At 44.3% G+C, this 21,337-nt stretch overlaps 1 pseudogene; it reads left to right on the top strand.

Annotated features, from left to right (window-relative positions):
* The first annotated feature begins 8,687 nt into the window (after positions 1-8,687).
* On the top strand, positions 8,688-21,100 carry LOC140409430 (N-terminal Xaa-Pro-Lys N-methyltransferase 1-like; annotated as a pseudogene).
* The last annotated feature ends 237 nt before the right edge of the window (positions 21,101-21,337 follow it).

Raw genomic sequence — 21,337 nt, 5'->3', positions numbered from 1 at the left:
AAGGTGCTAAATTGGGGGAAGGCAAACTACAACCAGATTAGGCAGGATGTGGAGGCTGTTGTTTGGGAGAGGCTGTTTGTGGGTAAATCCACATTTGGCTTGTGGGAGTCTTTTAAGGAGCAGTTGATCAGTTGATGGGAGTACAGGACAGGTATGTGCCGGTAAAAAAGGACAGGAAAGGCAGGATTCAGGAACCATGGATGACCAGGGAAATTGCGAGTCTATTCAAAAAGAAAAAGGATTCACAGGTGAGGTCTAGGCAACTAAAAAACAGATGAAGCACTTAAAGAATACAAGGTAAGTAGAAAAGAGCTCAAGCAGGGGGTTAGGAGCGCAAAAAGAGGTCACAAAATGTCCTTGGCAGACAGGATTAAGGAGAATCCCAAGGCATTTTATACATGTATAAGGAACAAGAGGGTAGCGAGAAAAGGTGTTGGTCCGCTCCAGGACAAAGGAGGGGAATTATGTACAGAACGAAAGGAAGTAGGTGGGATCCTTAATGAGTATTTTGCATCGGTATTCACAAAGGAGAGAGACACATTGATTGGTGGTGTCTCAGACGGATGTGTAAACACTGTAGAACAGGTTGTTATTACAAGGGAGGAAGTGTTAGGTGTGTTAAAAAGCATTGATGTAGACAAATATCCAGGGCCAGATGCCATCTATTCCAGATTACTAAGGGAGACAAGAGGTGAAATTGCTGGGCCTCGAACAGAAATCTTTGTGTCCTCGTTGGCCACAGGTGAGATCCCAGAGGATTGGAGGATAGCCAATGTTGTCCCGTTATTTAAGAAGGGTTGCAAGGATAACCCGGGTAATTATAGACCAGTGAGCTTGACGTCAGTGATAGTGAAATTGTTGGAAAAGATTCTCAGAGATAGGATCTATGCACATTTGGAAGTGAATGGTCTTATTAGCGACAGATAGCATCGTTTTGAACGAGGGAGGTCATGTCTCACTAATTTAATTGAGTTTTTTGAGGAGGTGACAAAGATGATTGATGAGGTAAGGGCTGTGGATTTTGTCTATCTGGACTTTAGTAAAGCATTTGCTAAGGTTCCTCATGGCAGGCTGGTGCAAAACATGAAATCACATGGGGCCAGGGGTGAACTAGCTGGATGGATTCAGAACTGTCTTGGCCATAGAAGACAGAGGATAGCAGTGGAAGTTTGTTTTTCCAAATGGAGGTCTGTGACTAGGGGTGTTCTGCAGGGATCAGTACTGGGACCTCTGCTCTTTGTAATATATCTATAAATGGCTTGGAAGAAAACATAGCGGGTCTGATTAGCAAGTTTGCGGATGATACAAAGATTGCAGAAGTTGCGGATAGTGATCAAGATTGTCAGAGAATACAGCAGGATTTAGATAGACTGCAAAATTGGGCAGAGAAATGGCAGATGGAATTTAACCCAGACAAAAGCGAGGTGATGCATTTTGGTAGATCCAATTCAGGTGGGAGCTAAAAAATAAATGGCAGAACCATCAGGAGCATAGAGACACAGAGAGATCTGGGCGTGCAGGTCCACATATCCTCAAAAGTGGCAGCACAGGTGGAAATGGTAAATAAAGCATATGGCATGCTTGCCTTCATAGGACGGAGTATAGAGCATAAAAGCTCAAAAATTATGTTGCAGTTACATAGAACGTTGGTTAGGCCACATTTGGAATACTGTGTCTAATTCTGGTCACCGCACTACCAGAAGGACGTGGAGGCTTTGGAGAGAGTATAGAAAAGGTTTACCAGGATGTTGCCTGGTATGGAGGGTATTAGCTATGAGGAGAGATTGAATAAACTGGGATTGTCCTCTCTGAGAGACGGAGGCTGAGGAGCGACCTGATAGAAGTTTATAAAATTATTACGGGTATAGCTAGGTTGAGGTTTTTCCCAATGAGCGGGGGAAATGTTTTTCACAGCGGGTGTTGGTGGCCTGGAATGCACTGCCAAGTGAGGCAGCTCCGTTAGCGACCTTTAAGGCTTATCTGGATAGGCACATGAACAGACGGGGTATAGAAGGATACAGGTGGTTGGTCTAGATAGGACACGTGATCGGCACAGGCTTGGAGGGCTGAAGGGCCTGTTCCAGTGATGTATTGTTCTTTGTTCTTTATTCAATACCAAGTTCATTTTTCAGGCCAACTCGGTTATAAGGTGCTGGACTAACTGTGACTGGTGAAGCCCAGGCCACTAATAGATATCAAGAAGAGAAGTGGTCCCAATTAATGATCTGTTGAGCTGCTCACAGAAAAATACTTTTCACTGTACCTCGGTACACGTGACAATAAACAAATCCAATCCAATCCAATCCAATACTGACCCCAAGAGGTCACCACTGTGTCACAGAATTGTTATGGCAAAGATGAAGGCCATTTGATCCATCATGTCTGCACCAGCTCTCCAAAAGAGCATTGTGTCTTAGTGCCTCTCCCCGTATACCTGCACATTGTTTCTATTCAATCTCTCACCCAAGTCTGTTCAGCACCTTCTTCCTTCGTAAAGACAGATGCAAAGGACTAATTTAATACCTCTGCTATTTCTCCTGCCTCCACATACAAGTCCCTTTTTAAATCCCTATTCAGCCCTCCTGTCTATTTCGTCACCCTTTTATTACTTATGTGCTTAAAGAAGAAACTCCCTTTTATGTTAGCTGCCAGTCTTTTTTCATGCTCTCTCTTTGCTTTTCTTGTCAGTTTGGTCACTTCCCCTCTGGTCCTTCTATATTCAGCCCAATTCTCCATTGTATTTTCTACCTGACCGTCAGCCAGTAAAATCCTGTATTGACCCCATTGGAACATCCTCTCCCTCCAGTACCATAATATTGAGGGGCTGGTTTAGCACAGTGGGCTAAACAGCTGACTTATAATGCAGAACAATGCCAGCAGTGCGGGTTCAATTCCCATACTGGCCTCCCCGAACAGGTGCCGGAATGTGGTGACTAGGAACTTTACACAGTAACTTCATTGAAGCCTACTTGTGACAATAAGCTATTATTATTATTATTATTATTAATAATAATTATTATCATCTTTAATCAATACTGCCACTCCAACCACTCACCTCCTCCCGCCACAATTTTTCTTACTTTCCTGTCTCTGCTAAAAATATTTGTACCCAACATTATTTAATATGCAGTCCTGCCATTCTTTGAGTCAGGGTCTCTGTAACAGCAATGATATCATAGTTACATTTGTCAACCTGTGCCTGTAGTTCATCAACCTTATTAACCACACACCGTGCATTCACATGCATGCACATTAACACTGATTTAGGCTTTTTTTTCTTTCCCCTTATTCTGACCCCATCTAATATCATTATTGCCTACCCTAATTCTATCAAACTCTCCAAGTAATTCTATTTACCTTGATGTTCTCTGATATATCCTACTTATCAGTGGGGAGGCGGTGATATAGTGGTATTGCTAGTAATCCAGAGACCCAGGTTCAAATCCTGCCACTGCATATGGTGAAATTTGAATTCCATAAAAATCTGGAATTCAAAATAGGTCTAATGACAACCATTAGGGTTTTGTCGTAAAAAAACCCTAATGCTCCTTAGGGAAGGAAATCTGTGACTCCAGACCCACAGCAATGTGGCCCTCAAGGGCAATTAGGAATGGGCAATAAATAATAACAATAACCTTTTATTGTCACAAGTATTGTCACATTGTGGGCAGCTTGGTAGCATAGTGGTTAGCACAGTTGCTTCACAGCTCCAGGGTCCCAGGTTCGATTCCCGGCTGGGTCACTGTCTGTGCGGAGTCTGCACGTTCTCCCCGTGTCGGCGTGGGTTTCCTCCGAGTGCTCCGGTTTCCTTCCACAGTCCAAAGATGTGCGGGTTAGGTGGATTGGCCATGTTAAATTGCCCTTAGTGTCCAAAACATGTTAAGTGGGGGTTACTGGGTTACGGGATAGGGTAGATACGTGGGCTTCAGTAGGGTGCTCGTTGTAAGGGCCGGTGCAGACTCGATGGGCCGAATGGCCTCCTTTTGCACTGTTGATTCTATGATAGCTCTATGATAGTATGACGTTACTGTGAGAAGCCCCTAGTCGCCACATTCAGGCGCCTGTTCAGGTAAGCTGGTACGGGAATTGAACCCGCGCTGCTGGCCTTGTTCTGCATCACAAACCAGCTGTCTAGCCCATGTCTAAGCATTGTCAAACTCAGGGGCGTGACCCGCAGGTGGGTCGCGGGTGGGTGTCGGGAGGATTGTGGAATCGTCCGTCGCGGCGCTCCCGATTGCTCAAATCCGCAAGCAACAGCTGCAGCAGCTGGCTTTTAATAATGCCGGCTGCGAGTGGCCTTCAAAATGGCCAGGAACAGATTAAAAAAATTTGTCAGCACTGCGCATGCGTGCCCGATCATCGGTGCGCATGCACAAAACTATGCGCATGTGCACCGATGATCGGGCACGCATGCGCAGTGTGGCTGCATTTTTTTTTATATGGTCGCAGCCTTTTTTTTTCAAGTTCGGGAGGCCAAAGGGACCAAAGGGACAAAGGGACCATTGGGGCCAAAGGGACCCAAAACCATTTCCTCCATTTCTGTCAGCAACAAACAAGGTAAGTAAATGGTGGGTCGCGCATTTCGCCAGCGTGGGCCGCAAAGGTCGGCCGGCGTGGGTCGCGCAGATCGGCCGGCGTGGGTCGCGAAGGTCGGCCGGCGTGGGTCGCGAAGGACAGCCGGCGTGGGTCGCGAAGGTCGGCCGGCATGGGTCGCGAAGGTTGGCTGGGTTGGGTCCTAAAGGTTGGCCGGTTGGTAAAAATGGGTCCCCGGAAATAAAGTTTGAAATACACTGGTCTAGTCCACTGAGTTACGCTGGCATGAATTAATTAAAACAAATTAATACTTCGCCACTCCCCACTGTCAGTTTTTCTCCTCTCTTCCTGAGTCCCTCACCCCCAACAACACCAGCAAACCTCGCTGTGAGGTCAGTAGTCACAGTCCTGTTATGGTGTAATCCGTCCTTGCTGCCCCGGTATCAACGTCTCAGAAATCTAAGGCCCATTGCCTACTCCAATGCTTTTTTAATTGTTGTTAAATTAGTCTCACTACCTGGAAGAAAAAAACAAAGTCCAATTCCCCCCATCAGGTTCTCATGAATATCGAATTGAATTCAATGTGATGGAAATGTCAAGCTGTTGCAACTCATTATCTGTTGTGAATACCATATTGAAAGCTTGTTGAGACTTGTTTTCCACTGGAGACTTTCAGGTCAGAAAGGATGATTGTATTATCACACCTAACCATGAACTATAGAAACAGGTTCAAATTAATAGCTTACTCCATGAATCAATATATTTATTATAATTAATTGCGCATTCCCTCAGGATATGACAATTCCGAGGTGAATTGCCACAGTAATAGGCATGAAGCTCCCTTTTATTTGACCGGATCCAGTCCAGGAAACTGGGCATTTTCCTCACCTTAGTAGCTGTTTGGCAAATGTGAAAGTATCTATGAATTTGGGGTTTAGCATACAAACAGACCTTGGGAACATCAAGCAGCCCACAGAGCAGCCATCAAGCAGTCTGTTATATCCTGGGGAACGAGGGCATTGTGAGTATTGTGGGGAGGAAAGAGGGGGTGCGATTGTATGGTGGGGGGTACTCAGAGTGACTGTGGACCAGTGTGGTAGTCTGTGTAGAGGTATTACGGTACCTGGTAATGCTGGAATGCCATTGGTAGATATTGTATGTTTCCTATTGGTCATGCTGTATGGTAGCTCCGCCCTGCTAGGCAGGGTATAAGAGCCCGTGCCACCCCAGCAGCCTTCTTTCTGTACCTGAGCTGCTGGAGGGGAACATTTAGCTTATTAAAGCCTTCAGTTGGACTACAACCTCGCTTTAGTGGTCATTGATCGTGCATCAAACCGACTATCTACATTCTTAAAAATCCATAAATCCTTGTGTATATGAACTTCATGGTGAAATTCCACACGGATCAGAAGGTACTTCAGTGATTATGTTTGAGCAGATATCTAGAAACACTGACAATGTATAGAGCAACTATTAAAAGCCTACGTTACCAGAGGCACCTTTAGTTTTGAAAGGGTGAATCAAAGACGTACGTTAACTTTATTTTTTTTTAACTCTAGACATTATTTTGAATATGCCTTGAAGTTCAGGCAGCCTCTAATTTAAACTCAAAACAACATAATTTGAACAAAAAAAATCCAATTAGTAGTTTAACTAGTAAAATAAAGCCATTATACAGTCTGCTAGGAATTTGTAAAGACTAATTTGCCCTTACCAGACAGTGATACAGCAGATTATAGTCATAAACTTAAGGTTTCTGAAGTCTGAATATGTTTTTAGAAGGCACATAATAAAGTTAATTGAGCTTTGAGATATTTCTTTGAGACAACTCATTTAAAGCTGGAATGGGGAGTTTACCCAACTTCAAAATGATATAACATGTGTAATTATTTATCAATGTTAAAGCAGAATCACTGGCGCAGAGTAATTCACTTGGAATCTTATATATACACTATTTAGCGAAGAAATGTTTTGAAAGTGTAGAGAAGTCATACAGCAACACATGTTAGTCATTCAGCTTTTGCACTAAGTTGTACCTTAGTAAAACTTTGAGAGTAGATGGTACTGCTGCTGATATAGTTTAACCCAGTTGGCTGGACAGCAGGTTCATGATGCAGAGAGATGCCAGCAACGCTGGTTCAATTCTCGTACCGGCTGAGGCTATTCATGAAGGCCCTCAGGTTAAATCCCTCAAAGGGGAAAGCCAGCCTGTGGTCACCTGGGACTATGGCAACTTAAAAGAAATAGAACTCCTTTCACATCTTTGAGTTGTCACAAAGAAATTTACTGGGGAGGCGGTGGCGTAATGGCATTGTCACTGGACCCGTAAGCCAGAGGACCAGACTAATGCCCTGGCAACCCTAGTTCAAATCCCGCTACTGCAAGTGGTGAAATTTGAATTCAATAAAAGAAACCTGGAATTAAAAGTCGAATGATGATCATGAAACCATTGTTGATTGTTGTAAACATCCACCTGTTCACTAATGTCCTTTAGGGAAGGAAATTTGGCATCCTGAACTGGTCTGGCCTCCAGGTGACTCCAAACCCTCAGCAATGTGGTTGACAGTTAACTGCCCCCTCAAGGGCAATTAGGGATGGGCAATAAATGCTGGCCCAGCCTCTGAGGCCCACGTCCCATGAGCGAATTTTTAAAAAGTGAACGTTCAGGATGTCGTATATCTCACTGCATTCTGGATCTAAAATACTCGTGTATAATTTTCCACATGCCATTCTCCTTGTGTTATCACCATCTTAAATGGATGCCCTCTGAATCCTGAGCTATCTGCCAATGGTATCAGTTTCTCTTGATCAACTCTGTCTAGATCCCCCATGATTTGGCACACCTAGTGCCATAGAATCATAAAGTCATAGGGTGATATGGTCATTATGGCACAGGAAGAGCCATTCAGTCCATCGCATCTATTCCGGCTCTCTGTAGATCAATCCAATTCATTCCTTTCCCCTGCTCTGACATCCTAGGCCTTCTAATTTATTTCCTTCAAGTTCCCTTTCAATTTCCTTTTGAAATCGTTTAATGTCCATCACCAAGAGTGGCTTGTTAGCCCCACTACTAAATAAGCTGGTCAAGTCCTAAAGGATATAACTGCTGCACTGGCTCTGAAGCAGGTGGTGAGGGACAAAACATACTTTATCTCATCCTCACCAACTTGCCTGCCACAGATGCATCTGACCATGGCAGTATCTGTAGGAGTGACCAATGCACAGCCCTTGTGGAGACAAAGTCCCGTCTTCACTACCACCATGCTAAATGGCATAGACTTCAAACAGATCTAGAAACCCAAGACGGGGCATCCTTGAGGCCATCAGCAATGGCGACATTTCACTCAGCCATAATCTGTAGCCTCATGTCTCAGCATATCCCCTATTTGTAGCTTCAAAATCAATAGTTCTAGAGTTTAATTGTTAAAGTTAAGCTTTCTCCTCTTACTATTAATTACTGCTAATGATTGTTAAATGACACTTTTAAAAATCTTTCTGACTTGTTACTTTTATACTTTTTAATGGTTAATTAATCTTTTGAATTTACCATTTAAAGTGTTAATTCTTGTCAGAAAATCGCGTAGAACCTGATTTGATTTACAATTGGGGATTATTGGTAATAACCTGTATCCCACAAGTCACTTCAGAGTGACCACTGCACAGTCCTTGTGGAAACAAAGTCCCATTTCAAATTGAGAGTAACCTCCATTATGTTGTATAGCATGACCATAGTGTTAAATGGGATAGATTTTGAACAGATTAAGAATTCAAGACTGGACACCATGAGGCGCTGTGGGCCATCAGCAGGACCGTACTGAACCACAATCTGCAACCTCATGTCCCAGCATATCCCACACTTAACAATACCACCAAGCCAGGGAATCAATCTTGGTTCAATGAAGGGTGCTGGAGGGCATGCCAGGAGCAACACCAGGCGTACTTAAAAATGAAGCATCGACCTGGTGAAGCTACAACACAGGACTATTTGTGTGCCAAACAGCAGAAGCAGCAAGCGATAGACAGAACTAAGCAATTCCACAACCAATGGACCAGATCTAAGTTCTGCAATCCTGCCACCCCCATTCATGAATGGTGGTGGACAGTTAAACAACTCACTGGAGGAGGATGCTCCACACATAGCACAACCCTCAATGATGGAGGAACCCAGAATACCAGTGCAAAAGGTAAGGCAGCAAACTTCAGCCAGAAGTGCCGAGTGGATGATCCATCTCGGTCTCATCCTATGGTTCCCAACATCACAGATGCCAGTCTTCAGCCAATTTGATTCACTCCACATTATATCAAGAAATGGCTGAAGGCACTGGATACTGCAAAGACAATGGACTCTGACAATATTCTGGCAGTAATACTGAAGACTTTTACTTCAGTTCTTACTATGCCCCCAGCCAATCTGTTCTAGTACAGCTACAAGTCTGGCATCTACCCAGCAATGGAAAATTGTCCAGGTATGTCCTGTAGATAAACAGCAGGACAAATGCAACCCAGCCAGTTATTGCCCATTAGTCTGTTTTTAATCATCAGTAAAGAGATGGCAAGGGTTATCAACAATGCCATTAAGCAACACTTGCTTGGCAATAACCTGCCCAGTAATCCACAACTTGGGTTCCACCAGGGCCACTCAGCCCCTGATCTAATTATTGTCTTGCTCCAAATGTGGAAAAAAGAGCTGAACTCCAGAGGTGAGATGCCCTTGACATCAAGGCAGCATTTTGCCAAGTGTGGCATCAAGGAAACCTAGCAAAACCGGAGTCAATGGGGATCATAGGAAAACTCTCCACTAGTTGGAGCCATACCTAACACAAAGGAAATTGGTTGTGGTGGTTGGAGGTCAATCATCCTATTTCCAGGACATCATTCAGGAGATCTTTGGGGTAGTGTCCTAGGTCCACTCATCTTCAGCCGCTTCATCACTGACCTTCCTTCCATCATAAAGGCAGAAGTGGGAATGTTCGCTCATGCTGTTCAACACAATTTGCAACTCCTCAGGTACTAAAGCAGGCAATGTCCAAATGCAACAAGACAGGGGCAATATCCAGGCTTAGGCTGACAAATGGCAAGTAATTTTCATGCCACGCAATGATCATCTCCTACAAGAGAGAATCTAATATTATTTGGATTATAGGAAGGATGTGATAATACTGGAAAGGGTGCAGAGGAGATTTACCAGGATGTTGCCTGGGCTGGAGAGTTTTAGTTATGAACAGAGATTGGATAGATTGGGATGTTTTCCTTGGAGCAGGGGAGACTGAGGGAGAACATGATTGAGATGTATAAAATTATGAGGGGCAGAGATAGAGTAGACAGGAAGAAGTTTTTCCCCTTGGTGGTGGGATCAATGACCAAGAGACATAGATAGAAAGCATTCTATCAGGCTGCATCACAGCCTGGTATGGCAACTGCTCGGCCCAGGACTGCAAGAAACTTCAGAGAGTCGTGAGCACCGCCCAGTCCATCACATGAACCTGCCTCCCATCCATTGACTCCATCTACACCTCCCGCTGCCTGGGGAAAGCGGGCAGTATAATCAAAGATCCCTCCCACCTGGCTTACTCACTCTTCCAACTTCTTCCATCGGGCAGGAGATACAGAAGTCTGAGAACACGCACGAACAGACTCAAAAACAGCTTCTTCCCCACTGTCACCAGACTCCTAAATGACCCTCTTATGGACTGATTTAATTAACACTACACCAGTGCCAGTGCTTCTGTAGTTACATTGTATATGTTGTGTTGCCCTATTATGTATTTTCTTTTATTCCCTTTTCTTCTCATGTACTTAATGATCTGTTGAGCTGCTCGCAGAAAAATACTTTTCACTGTACATCGGTACACGTGACAATAAACAAATCCAATCCAATTTAAGGTAAGAGGCAGGAGGTTTAGAGGGGATTTGAGGAAAACCTTTTCGCCCAGAGGGTGGCGGGAGTCTGGGAACTCACTGCTTGAACGGGGTGGTGGAGGCAGAAACCCTCATGGCATTTAAGAAGTATTTATATGTGATTGTGTGATGGCCAAGCGGAAAATGGGAATAGAATAGTGGTTGTTTTTGACCGGCACAGGCACAATAGGTGAAGGGCCTTTTCTGTGCTGTGGACCTCTATTACTCTAACCATCATCCCTTGCTATTCAATGTCAATACCATCACTGAATCCCCTACTATCAACATCCTGGAGATTACCATTGACCAGAAACTGAAATGCACCAGCCTTTTCAAAAGTGTAGCTAAAACTGTGGGTCAGAGGCTAGGAATCCCATGGCGAATAACTCACTTCCTGACTCCCCAAAGCCATCTACAAAGCACAGGCCAGGTCAGGAGTGTAATGGAATACTCTCCACTTGCCTGGATGAGTGCAGCGCCAACAACGTTCACGAAGTTCAACACTACCCAGGACGAAGCAGCCCGCTTGATTGACATCGCATCCACATAGCGAAGGCACCTCTAGGTAGCAGTGATTAAATTTTATATTTAGTTTGAGGGAGAGAAGAATGGGCCCAAAACTAATATTTTAAACTTAAATGAGGGCAATTATGAGTGCATGAACGCAGAGCTAGTGAAGTGAACTGGCAAATTAGCTTAAGGGATAGGTCAAACAGAAGCAGTGGTGGACATTTAAAGGGATATTTCAGAATAAGTGTGTTCCTATTATGAAGAAAAGTTCAAAGGGAAGGACCCTACATCCATGGTTAACTAAAAAAATTATAGTTGGTATCAACTTTAAAGAAAAAGCATATAATTATGCTAAATTGGTTGGTAGGTTAGAAAATTGGACAGAATATAAGAAACAGGAAAAAAAGATTAGAAGATTAATAAGAAGGAAAAAATTAGAATACGAGAGAACATGAGCTAGAAATGCAAAGACAGAAAGTAAGAGTTTCTACAAATATTTAAAAAAGAAAACACTTAACAAGGTGAGTCTGCGAAATTAATAATGGAAAATACAGATATGACAGATGAATTGAACAGGTATTTTGTGTCGGATTTCACTACAGAGGATCAAAGCGTTATCCCAGAAATAACCGCAAGTCAGGAATTGGAAGGAAGGGAGAATCTCAAGATCCTGGCAATACCCTGGCACTCCGGCAGTGCCACCAAGCATGGATGTCCTATGTTTTCATGTATGGGACGATCTATCCAGACTGTTCGCAGAACAATACTTTTCACTGTACCTCGGTACACGTGACAAGACACCCAAATTCAAATCTTGCTAGTGGGTAACCACCCAGGCTGGCATTGTCAGAGTGCCCAGGTGGCAGTGCCAAGGTGCCAGGAGTGCCATGGTACCAACCTGCCCAGAGGCAGACCACCCGGGAGTCTCAAATGACCTGGGATGCTCCCCCGGGTGCCATTACGCCTGATCTACATGTGTGTGAACCAGTGCTAAAGGACACCCTGATGAGGTCTCACAGGTAAAGCTGTTAGGTCTCAGGCACCGGGAGAATCTGGCGCAGACATATTTAATTGGGTCCAATAGCTCAATTGAAAGGCCTCTCGCGAGATTCAACGGCCTCACCATGTCACCAAGTTGGGCTCGACGGGTCCTTCCCTTTGAACTTTTCTGACGACGCCAGTGAATAACGCTGGTCATCTTTGTTTCTCTCTCCACAGATGCTGTTGGCAGACCTGCCGGGTTTTCCAGCAATTTCTGTTTTCATTTCAGATATCCAGTGTCCTCTCTCCTTTATTTTGCTTTTATCTGTTATGTGCCCCCTTTTTTGCTTCCTCTTTCTTTTCATTCAGGGAACCCTGGCTTTGGGTGTCCTGTCTTTCTCCTTTGTGAAAATGTACCTTGACTGTAACAGAACCCCTTTCAAGGCAGTCCACTGTTCGGTGACAGTTTTGCTTGCCAATATCCATCTGCTTTCCTTCCTAAACATTTTTCTTACTGATTACTTTCAATCAAATTGGTGATTCCAAATGCAGATAAGTAGAAAAATCTCTTGGGAATTAGTGATAAAGCAAATTGTATCCTTTGATCCAAGGTCAGGTTATTCTGAGCAAACTATATGCAAGTTGATTACAAATTGCTACAAAATTGAAGAAAATTCAACAATTACTAAGAAAATCATGAAACTTGCTATGGTAAAATAATTATTTTCAAAAGCGTTTACAAGCTTTTTCATAAAAGAAATTACTTTGAGCTTGACAAAACCTGATTTTGCTCTTGAGTTTACCAAAATCATCGTTTGACTGATCTAACTTCATGATCCCATTTAATTGCTTAATGGAATCGGGGAACAGTAGCATTTTGGTTATGTTCCTGAGCTTGGAATCCTGAGGACTAAACTAACTAACCCAAGATAATGAATCATACCAACCCCCCAACTCCACTGCGACCCCCAACCCTGCAGTGGGGTCATTTAAAATTCAACTAATGAATAAGTGTGGAATCAGTTGCAATCTGTAATGGTAATCAAAGCGCCCCCTAGTTTTTTTTTCACGCCGCAGATTCACTTAGATGCATGTCATAATATGCACCCATGCACATCATGAGGTAAAAGCAAGCAGTGACAGACACCCAGGTGAGCCAATCAACATACAGAACAGAACACAACCAATCACCAGACAGAACACCAGAAGGGGGCTGCCAACTATAAAACACACGAGGCATCAGCACTCTGCCTCTTTCCACTGGTGACAACTGTAGTGACAGTCAGGGTGTACAAATCATTCAACACCTCCTACACGTGGATCAGAGCTAGCCTGGTCTAGATAGTCAGAGTTAGTTTACTTAGAGTAGTAGAGAGTCAACTCACAGACAGCTGTGTGCTTCGTTACTGAAGTTCAATAAATCTTATTGAACCAACGGCAACGCCATCGAACCAACGATAAACATATGCTTTATCATTTATCTGCATTGTGTTGTAGTCCGTGTTACCCCAGAGTGAATAGCATGACAGTGCACAGGCCCTTTAAATCATTTTGCGCGATCGGACATGTCTGGTAACTTAAAGGACCCAACTTGTGACTTGCCTGCACAGGGACTTTTGGGTTACAGCTGTGTAGCTTAGAGGAACCATTGATGATGACAATGTGACTGTTGGATTGTTGTAAAAAGAACCCTGTTTCATGAATGTCCTTTAGGTTATCAGGCCTGGTCTGAACTAGATGTGACTTCAGGGTAACATGGCTCTCTCTTAATCCCACTCACAAATGGCCTAACAAGCCGCTCACATAAGTGGAATGAAGGCGGACCTTGTTGGCAACGCCTGCTACTGAATTAAAAATAAATTAATATAATGACAACTCTGAAATTATTCCGATGCACAGTGAACAAATGAAACTTGTTATAAAATGTAATGGTAAGAAAAGCAAAACTGTTTATGAACCAGTTTATAATGTAAGCAGGCTTCAGTCTGAAGTGAAGGTCGTTCCCAATGGTTGGTGTTGTTAACTAAAAGATATTTGAGGTTGATTTTTGTTTAGGTACTGTCACCTTCCATTGGGGAAAACAGGTCACTGTGAGGGGAATGAAAATCACAACAAGAAGACAATTGCTGGCTTAATGCAGGAACCCCATCCATTGCAATCGATTTTGCAAGCCTCGATTTTGGCAGCCAGCATCCCAATGTAACACTGACAGAGGCCTAATAATGAGGGATCTATGACATATTCAGGACCCAAATACCACTTCTGACTGACTCAGGGATACACTGTTCTTTCCTAAACCCATCCACAAATCATAGGAACATAGGACTTGGGAGCAGGAGTAGGCCATTCAGCCCTTTGAGCCTGATCTGCCTCTTGATAAGATCATGGCTGATCTGATTGTGGTCCCAACTCCATATTTCTATCTGTCCTCCTGTAACCCTTATCTAGCAAAAATCTATCTAACTTAGCATTGATTAATTTCATTGACCCAACTGCTATTGCCTTCTGTGGAAGAAAATTCCACAGTCTTCCAGCCCTCTGAGAAATTCTCCTCAAAGGGTGGGACGGTAACACAGTGGTTAGCACTGTTGCTTCACAGCTCCGGGGTTCCAGGTTCGATTCCCGGCTTGGGTCACTGTCTGTCTGTCTGTGCGGAGTCTGCACGTTCTCACCGTGTCCGCGTGGGTTTCCTCCGGGTGCTCCGGTTTCCTCCCACAGTCCCAAAAGACGTGCTGTTAGGTGAATTGGACATTCTGAATTCTCCCTCTGTGTACCCGGTTAGGCGCTGGAATGTGGCGACTAGGGGCTATTCACAGTAACTTCATTTCAGTGTTAATGTAAGCCTACTTGTGACACTAATAAATATTATTATCTCCATCTTAAAAGGGTGACTTCTTATTTTTAAACGATGCCCCCTCATTTTTCTCTCGCCCATCAGAGGAAACAGCTGCCCGGTCATATCAATTCCCTCGATCAGGATCTTATATGTTTTCATATGACCACCACTCATTCTTTTAAACTCCAAAGGGTACAGGCCCAAACTCTTCAACCTTTCTTCATAAGATGAGTTCTTCATCTCAGGAATGAGTTGAATGCACCTACCTGGAACTGCTTCGAATGCAATGATATCCTTTTTCAAATAAGGAGACTAAAACTGTACACACTACTCCAGATGTGGTCTTGCCAAGGCCCTGTACAGCTGCAGTAAAACATCTCTATTTCTATATTCCATTTTCCTTGCAATAAATGGCAACATTTCATGTACCAGGACACCCAGATCCCTTTATACCACCCACGTTCTGCAATCTCTCTTAATTTAAATAGTATACTGCTTTTCTATTCTCCCTGCCAAAATGGACCATTTCACATTTTCCCACACTACACTCCAACTGCTAAATCGTTGCCCATTCAATTAATCTGTCTATACCCCTTTGAAGATTCTTTCCCTCTTCTTAACAACTTACTTTCCTATCTATTGCGGTGTTATCAGCAAATTCAGCTACCATACATTCAGCCCCTTCATCCAAGTCTTTGTTATATATTGTAAAAGTTTGAGGGCGCAAAACAGCTCCCAACGTCACTCCATTAATTACAGCTTGCCAATCTGAAAAAGCCCCATTTGTCCCGACTCACTGCTTCTTGTGAGCCAACCAATTCTTGAAATGAAATTAAAATTGCTTGTTGTCACAAATAGGCTTCAAATGAAGTGACTGTGAAAAGCCCCCAGTCGCCACATTCCGGCGCCTGTTCGGGGAGGCTGGTACGGGAATTGAACCCGCTCTGCTGGCCTGCCTTGGTCTGCTTTCAAAGCCAGCTATTTAGCTCTATGCTAAACCAGGCCCTCGCCATGCCATTCTTTATCCATTCCAATATGCTACCCCCTATGCCATGAACTCTTATTTTGTGTGGTAACCTTTGATGAAGCACCGAATCAAAAGCCTTTTGGAAATCAAAATACACCACATGCAGATACTCACCTTTGCCACTTGCCTGTTACTTCAAAGAACAATGAACAACAAAACGTACAACACAGGAACAAACCCTTTGGCCCTCCAATCCTGTGCTAACCATGCTGCCCGTCTAACCTAAAGCCTTTGACACTTCCGGGGCCTGTATCCTTCTATTCCCATTCTATTCATGTATTTATCAAGACGCCCCTTAAACATCACTATCGTACCTGCTTCCACCACCTCCTCTGTCAGCGAGTTCCAGGCACCTACCAATATTCTGTATAAAAAATGTCTCTCGCACATCCCCTCTAAACTTTGCCCCTTGCACACTAAACCTATGTCCCCTAGTGATTGATTCTTCCACCCAGGGAAGAAGCTTCTGACTATCCACACTGTCCGTGCCCTTCATAATTCATATTATGGGCGCCAGGGTAGCACAGCAGTTAGCACTGTCGCTTCATATCACCAAGGTCCCAGGTTCGATCCACCCGGCTTACTCACTCTTCCAACTTCTTCCATCGGGCAGGAGATACAAAAATCCGAGAACACGCACAGACAGATTCAAAAACAGCTTCTTTCCCGCTGTTACCAGACTCCTAAATGACCCTCTTATGGACTGACCTGATTAATACTACACTCCTGTATGCTTCACCCTATGCCGGTGTCTATGTATTTACATTGTGTACCTTGTGTTGCCCTGTTATGTATTTTCTTTTTCTTTTCTTTTCTTTTCTTTCATGTACTAAATGATCTGTTTGAGCTGCTCGCAGAAAAATACTTTTCACTGTACCCCGGTACACGTGACAATAAAGAAATCCAGAATTTAAAAAATGTTTTTATTTATTTGTTTACATTTATTGCCATACAGTGCGAAGAACATATGCACAGTACTAAAAAGAAGAACATCACCAACAACAGTCACCACGGGCGGGATTTTCTGACCCCCCGCCGGGTCGGAGAATCGCCGGGGGCTGGCGTGAATCCCGCCCCCGCCGGTTGCCGAATTCTCCGGCACCGGATATTTGGCGGGGTGGGAATCGCGCCACGCCATTTGGCGGGCCCCCCTTGGCGATTCTCCAGCCCACGATGGGCCGAAGTCCCGCTGCTGGAATGCCTGTCCCGCCGGCGAGAATCAAACCACCTCTTACCGGCGGGACAAGGCGGCGAAGGTGGGCTCCGGGGTCCTGGGGTGGGCGCGGGGCGATCTGTCCCTGGGGGGTGCCCCCACGGTGGCCTGGCCCGCGATCGGGGCCCACCGATCCGCGGGCGGGCCTGTGCCGTGGGGGCACTCTTTTCCTTCCACCTTCGCCATGGTCTCCCACTATGGAGACCCACTCCACTGCGCATGCGCGGGGATGCCGTGAGCGGCCGCTGACGCTCCCGCGCATGCGCCGCACTGCAAAGTCATTTCCGCGCCAGCTGGCGGGGCACCAAAGGCCTTTCCCGCCAGCTGGCGGGGCGGAAATCAGTCCGGCGCGGGCCTAGCCCCTCAAGGTGAGGGCTCGGCCCCTCAAGATGCAGAGAATTTCGCACCTTTGGGGCGGCGCGATGCCGGACTGATTCGCGCCGCTTTTGGCGCCGGTCGGCGGACTTCGCGCCAATTGCGGAGAATCCCACCCATGTTTCAAACAAGTCTTCCAAAAGTCACTTGATTTTCAGCATTCAATGAATATCAAGGTGAGAACCAAATTTCTGTAGTTTATATTGACAACACGCAAAATACTGTAATTGTGAGAAAATAACTTTTCAGGTTTACAGGTAGTAAGGCCATGTATCAATTTATAAACTTCAACTAAATCAAAAATCAATCTTCTCTAAAGATTGAATTCTTAAACACTCCTCATCAAATATTCACCTCATGCCTTACATTTCCTGGTAATGTGTTTTTGCACTCTCTCTATAAAGCTGTGTATCTCTCTGAAAGTATGGATTCCAAACTGTGGGTGCACACGCCCACGTACCAGCGTACCAGCTGCATATAGAGTTTGAGATAAACACTAGCATCCCAAATCAAAAAGGATGCATTCAGCGCTTGTAAAACATTTTCTGCCCATTGTACTGCCGCGCCACATGATTCATAAACTTCAAATTACTTGTAACAATATAATTGTAATTATTACAATTATATTGTAACAACATAATGTTGGAATATTGTAACCAATGCCTCCTCTGTCCCACCAGCCACTTATTTTAAGAAAGCAGGTTGCCGGTAAAGCCCTGAAGAATTGTCAGCCTTTGAATCTAATAGTTTTTCCAGCACATTTTCCATGGTGATTCTTTTAAGTTCCTGCCTCCCATTCAAATCTTGAATTTCAAATATCGTTGGTAAGTTTTCTAAGTCTTCTACATATACATACCCATTCAATACTTCTGCAATTTCCCTTTTTCTCCATTTGTAATTCCCCAGACTTACTCTCGATGCTAACTTTAGTTACTTATCTCCGATTTAAATACTTGTAGAAGCTCTTACTTTCTGTTTTTATATTTCTTTGTCTCCTGCTCTAATTTCTCCTCCTTTTCATGACTCATTCTTTCATGGTTTTTAAAATCTATCCAATTTTCTGACCTACACTAGCCTTTGCAGATTTGTACAGTGTTTCTTTCAGTTTGATACTATTCTTGACTTACTTATTTAGCCACAAATGATGGATCCTTCTTTCTCACTGGGACAAATCAATTGTTAAGTATCTCCTTAAAGGTCTGCCACTGCATCTGTACTGCCCTACCTTTCAGCCTAGTTTCCCACTCCACGTTGGCCAACTCTGCCTTCATACCCTTATCAATGTCTTTATTTAGGCTTAAAACACTAATCCTGGACCCACACTTCTCACCATCAAAGTGAATGTGAACTTTTATCATGTTATGATAAATAAGAGGGCCATTGAAACACTAATTAAAGGGATTGTGCACCACACTTGGCTAAAGCTGGAAGCAATCCTGGCAAATGTTTTATTTATTTTTTATTATCTGAAAACACAGCGGTAGCTTTCACATATGGGCTGATGACACCTGGCTCCACCTCACCGCCATCTCTCTTGACCCGCCCTCTGTCTCTCAATTCTCTGATGTCCAGTCCTGTCTGAGGAGAAATTTTTTCCAATTAAATATCGGAAAGAATGAAGCTATTTTCTGCAGTCTCCGTCACAAACTCCATTCCCTAGCCACTCATGCTGTCCCTTTCTCCAACAATCGTTTGAGACTGAGTCAGTCTGTTTGTAACCTTGGCCTAATATTTAATCCTGAGATAAGCTTCCAATAGCACATTAAGGCAACACATTTCCACCTCTGTAACATCACCCAACTCCTTCACTGGCCCATCCATTACTTAAATCCTCATCCATGCCTCTCTTAACTCCTTATTTGATTATTATTTTTTTTAAATGAAAAGAAAAGTCCAATTAAGGGGCAATTTAGCATGGCCAGTCCACCTACCCTGCACATCTTTGGGTTCTGGGAGTGAGACCCACACAGACACGGAGAGAATGTGTAAAATTCCACACTGACAGTGGCCCGGGGCTGGGATCAAACGCAGGTCCTTGGCGCCGTGAGGCAGCAGTGCTAACCACTGTGCCACCGTGCTGCCCCTTTTTTGATTATTCTGATGTACTCCTGGTTGGTCTCCAATTTTCTACCCTGTATAAACTTGTGGTTATTTCAAAATGTTGTTGCTTATGACCTAACTCACATCAACTTCTATTCAATGCTTAGCCGTTTAACTGTCCTACACTGACTCCTGATTAAGTAGTGCTTTGAATTTAATATTTTCATCGTAGTTTTCAAATCCCTCCATGGCCTTATCTCTTCACATCTCTCAGATCTCCTCCAACAGTTCCAAACCCTCTGAGATATCTCCGCTCCTCTAATTCTGTTGTGATGTTAATCACTACACCATTGGGAGCCTTGCCTTCAGTTGCCATTTCCCAGGGCTTTGGAAATCCTTCTCTAAATCTCTCCACCTCACAACCTTTCTATTTTTCTTTCCTCCTTTGATACATTCCTTAAAAAAAATCTCTTTGACCAAGCTTTTGGTTATTTGCCCTGATAGCTCCTTAAGTGCCACAATATCTTTCCGTGTCTGCATGGGTCTCACTCCCAGAACCCTCAAAGATGTGCAGGGTAGGTGGACTGGCCATGCTAAATTGCCACTTAATTGGATTTTTGTTTTCATAAGTCAAACGGTTCTTGTAATGCCCCTGTTAAGCATGTTGGGATGTTTGACTATATTAAAGGTGTTACTAAATACAAGCTGTAGTTGTTGTTCTTGTTGATTGTGGAGCTTTTAGTTTAAGTTCATCCAAGTTTCACATCAGGCAGGTGTCTGAATTAAAACAAGCGGGATAAGAAGGATGGTTTTGCTTTGAATCTGATGAGAATGGATAGCTTCTGAAGCCAACTCTGATCTAGGCATGAGTGAGTGGATGCATTCACACATGCCACATGTATTGTTTCTTAAATAATATTGATTTCTATGTTTGTAGTGATTTCTGTCACAAGCTCAGTCCTCTGCAGCAAGGTATAGAACATTTGTACGAACCATTCGTGGCACTTTATGACAAAAATGAGGCATTTAATGCAGCAATACCATTAACAACATTACCATTGTTGAATCCTGCATCAACTTCCTGGGGTCAAACATGGGAAGGGAACCTCCTGCTAACTATCCGTACTACACGTCTCAGCTGATTAATGAGTCCTCCTCCATATTGAACACCACTTGGAGGAAGCACTGAGGGTATAAAGGGTGCAGAATGTACTTGAGGTGGAGGATTTCATATGTCCATCTGATGACACCACTATTGACAGATCGGGCTGATTCCTGAAGGACAGGAGAGTGACAGAGAGCTTCTTAGCCAAGGCTAAGGCCCATCCAGGGGAGGAGGCAATCATCCGGGCAATTACTACTGCTGTGGTCTGCAGGACTTCATCCCACAGCCCCAGCAATATGGTGTTAACTGGACCCAGTGGTTGATAGGACACCTGACTGACTCCAACTCACCCAGTTCTTAAAGAGGTGCCAAAAAGGTCTTCGGCTAAATGGAATCTTCTGTGTGAAGGAGAACGTGAGCCATGATGGGGTTATTGAGGATGAGGTGGACAGCAGTGTCTGCCGGGACCTGGCCTCCCTGCGGAGCATCATGTGGCTGGCGGGACTCCACGTGTTGACGGAGGAGAAGCAGGCCAACTTCCCCGCTGAGATTTACCAGGTGTACAGTCTGGCCCTGAGGTGAAGCTGACTGGTCCTGTGTGTGAGGTGGAGGAGAGGGGAGAGTGATACAGGTAAAGAGAGGAGAAAGCCGCATAGCTCCAGGGCACTTGGTGCAACCTAAAGGAAATCTGAAGCACAACACGAAGGCAGAAGAGCTGAAAGAAAAGGGCGGCGTGGTGGCACAGTGGTTAGCACTGCTGCCCCATAGCTCCAGGGTCCCGGGTTCAATTCCGGCCTCGGGTGACTGTCTGTGTGGAGT

The sequence above is a fragment of the Scyliorhinus torazame genome, chromosome 3, assembly GCF_047496885.1.
Source record: "Scyliorhinus torazame isolate Kashiwa2021f chromosome 3, sScyTor2.1, whole genome shotgun sequence".
In the NCBI taxonomy this organism is placed as follows: domain Eukaryota; kingdom Metazoa; phylum Chordata; class Chondrichthyes; order Carcharhiniformes; family Scyliorhinidae; genus Scyliorhinus; species Scyliorhinus torazame.
The sequence above is the reverse complement of the archived record's forward strand: the minus strand, read 5'-3'. Positions and strand labels throughout refer to the sequence as shown.